At 40.0% G+C, this 3662-nt stretch overlaps 1 protein-coding gene across 1 annotated transcript in view; it reads right to left on the bottom strand.

Annotated features, from left to right (window-relative positions):
* The window catches only part of slc4a4a (solute carrier family 4 member 4a), a 229100-nt gene that overhangs the window by 140813 nt on the left and 84625 nt on the right, over positions 1–3662 (bottom strand).

The raw sequence follows: 3662 nt of genomic DNA, 5'->3' as shown, positions 1-3662 counted from the left end.
TACGCTGTTCAAGTCAATTTCAAAAAAATGTTAGTTTACAGAAAATATGTCCAACCCTAAATCAGAAAAACGTTAGCACAATATGGAAAATTCAAAGAACTGTAGTGATGCTTATGTTTACTTTAAATTCTATTTCACTGCAGACAGTATAAAGCCATGATATTCCATGTTGTGCGTGATCACCTACATTTCATTTACACCCATTTCTACATTTAAAGCTTGCAACACATTTAAAAAGAATAAAAAAGGAAAGTGGTGGGTGATGACAATTTAGGGCAAGAAATGAGGCTTAAAAAACATTAATAATGATGTTATTTCAATGTTAACAGGTGATTGTAATCATGAAATGGAACAAAAGCAGTACGAGGTCTATTAGATAATAACCGACCTTTTTATGTTTTTTTTTAACTATATGGATTTGAATGACGTGCGATTACACCAAGCGAGCACGAGGGTTTTCAAGCATGAGCGTGAGCAGCGTGAGTTTTTTCACAGCGTGTCGGTGACATCATTTCCCTGTGGCAGGCCTTGAGTGAACACTGGTCCACCCTCTCATCTCGTCCCGCCCTCTTGGCTGAATTCCTTTGTTTCACACGCTGCTCGAGACGGCGCGCGTTGCTTTATAACATTTTTTCTGGACCTGTGAGGAATATCCGAGTGGACACTATTCAAGAAATTAAGCTGGATTTCGGTGAAAAGTTTAACGGCTGATGAGAGATTATGGGGTGTTTCTGTCAGTGTAAGGACTTCCCACAGAGCAGGACGTCGTGCAGCGCTTCCAGGCGCCGTCGTCGGCCTGTTTCAACCTGAAAACATCCTAATTTAAGGCTTAATTCACCCAGGACATCGTGAGAGAACAGAGAAGATTCAGAAGAGGCCGACATGAGGACTTTATGCGGACATTCCACTGTTTAAGGACATTTTTTAATGAAAGACGCGCGCGCAAAATTCGCCGAGTCATTTCCGTGACGACTCGGCAAATCTGTGTGCGCCGCGACAGGAAAAACACCTCCGTGTTGAAAACCATTTGTAAAATTCAGGCGGCTTTTGATGGCTTTCAACAAGTGAGTAACTGAGAAATTATTTAACAGCTTGGGCATGTTCCAACTTGTCCGTTAAGGTTTCCAACGGAGGTGTTTGTCCTGTCGCGACCCCCCGCGGTCGGGTCTGGCCCGACATGCGACTCTGCCCGCACGTTCTTTCATTATAAAATGTCCGTTAACAATGGAATGTCCCAATAAACTCCTCATGCCGACTTCTTCTGAAAGTTCTCTGTTCTGTGACGACTTACTGGATCAACAGAGCCTGAAATGTGGAAGTTTTCAACTTGAAACGTCGAGACTCTGCCGCCTCGAAGCGCAGATCGCCATCAGGCGCGGTGGGCCATCCTTACGGCGACACTACCAGACTAAAATCTCTCATCAGCCGTTAAAATTTTTACCGAAAACCAGCTGAATTTATCGAATGGTGTCCACTCAGTTGTGCCTTACAGTTTTGAAAAAAATTTGATCAAACAAAGCAGCAGTCTCTGAGCCATTCCTAAACAATGAAAAAACGACGAGAGGGTGGGCGACTCCTCACTCAAAGACTGCCCACAGGCGAATGACATAACCGACAGGCGTGAAATAACTCTCGAATGCCCACGAGGGTTCAAGCATGTCTGATGTAATCACACGTGATTCAAATCCATATGGTTTTTGAAAAAAATAATAAGGTCGGATACTTTCTAATAGACCTCGTATTCTCAAAAGGATGAGTCTTTGCGGTGGAACGAAGGGCAGAGATTCTCCAATTTGTCAAAATTTTGAAATGTTCAAAAACAATGTTCCTCTAAGAAAGACTGGAAGGGATTTGCATATTTCTCCCTCTACTGTGCATAATATGGTTAAACAAATAAAGGAATCTGTGCGAATTTCAATGCATACAGGACGCAAGCCTAAGCTGATCATCTGTGATCTCCAATCCCTCAGATGGCACTGCATCAAGAATCATCATTCATCAATAATCAATAGCTGATATAACCACATGGGCAAAGCATTGCCTTGGGAAACCTTTGTTAAGTGCTATAATACAGAGTTACATCCACAAACTGTCTGCAATGAATCAGAAGCCAAAGAAAATGTAAGGATCACTGGTGTTTTTTGTTTTGTTTTTTCTTTCTGATTTGGGGGTTGCATAATAAGCATCACATGAATTCAGAATCAATGGAATTTAATATCAGTAAAAACTAGTAAGCCACAAAGGGGAAACACTACCAGCAGATCTAGTCTTCTCATCTATTAAGGATCTAAAAAAACAACTTTCTGAAAGCCAGAAAAGGTGAGGTTTTACATGATGGATTGGGTAAGGTATCGTTCACACTGCAGCTGACAGCGTCTCAGTTCTGTCTTCACTCATATATGTGACAAATCTGATGTTTTCTAATCAGCAAAAAATAGAAAATAAGAAACAGTGAAATAAAAAAGTCAAACAACCAGTACTTTTGAATGATGCCCCAGCTCTTAAATACAGAGCCCATCTTAGCACTAGATAACACAATGTGTATGCCACAATTGGATGTAGGTTATGTCCAACTCTGCTTGAGTATTTAGAGAGTGGGTAATAGTGGCTAAAACACAGAGTGTAAAAAGATTGTACTTTTTGTTATCTCTAAATTTGTCATTAGCCTGCCCTTTTATAAAGAGCACTGAAGTAGTTTCTAATGAGTTTAAAACAGATCTAAGCCAACACAAAGAGCACACCACTGGACAGTAACCACAAAAGCTCCCTGAGATGAAGCAGTGAAATAGTAAGGTGAAGTTTGAAATTTTTCCATGAGTGTTCACTTTTATTTTGTTAAGTGATTGTTTTTGATTCAGTTTAGTGTTCATGTGAGCTGTTAGTTGCAGCTGATTTTGCATTATACAAGTATAAATCAAATAAATTAAACTGAATAAATTGAATACTGTATAAAAGCAGAGTGTAGTGTATTGTGAACCTGCTTAATAAACACTATTTAAATACCACAATACACTGTACACAACATACACCAGGTTTTGGTGTTTTATGGTCCAATCAACTTCTGCTTATACACAATATCAGTACACCAGTACTAAGCCTGAACACCTCATTTCAAGAACCAATTTGTGCAAAACTTGGCAAACATTGGGTTTGGAATTTCACAGGTCAGGTCAAATTTGCCAAAGGTCATTTACAAGGATCAAGGTAAAAAGTCAAAATTTAAGTTTTTAAGTTGATTTGCACCAAACCTGATACACATATGGAGCAGGGTTCTGACATCTCCCAGCAAGGACACATTCATAAAAAGGCCAGTCACTGGAGCCAAAGACATGTCTGCCTGACTGTTTGTTGGCCTACTCCTCCCAGGTCCTTTTGCTGATTTCAACCAAACCCTGTGTATTAAAGTGACCTTAAAGAATTTATTTTGGAATCTGATTTTCAAGCTGATTTGGACCAATTGTGGCACCAGAGCACAATCATTTGGGTGCAGGTAGGGCCACTGGGGACAAACATCAGTTTGGCATACTGTCTTCATGCTTGTGGGTACATTTACCTAGTTGTTTTAACACAAAAACAGTTCTTGAAATGAACAATGGATGGGCATGGTACCATGTGTGCCAAATTAATTTAAATCTGAACAAAGCTTATCAGTGAGTATAAAG

Source organism: Thalassophryne amazonica, chromosome 5 (assembly GCF_902500255.1).
Source record: "Thalassophryne amazonica chromosome 5, fThaAma1.1, whole genome shotgun sequence".
NCBI classification, from domain to species: domain Eukaryota; kingdom Metazoa; phylum Chordata; class Actinopteri; order Batrachoidiformes; family Batrachoididae; genus Thalassophryne; species Thalassophryne amazonica.
Note: the sequence above shows the minus strand (reverse complement) of the source record. Positions and strands in the feature narration are given on the sequence as shown.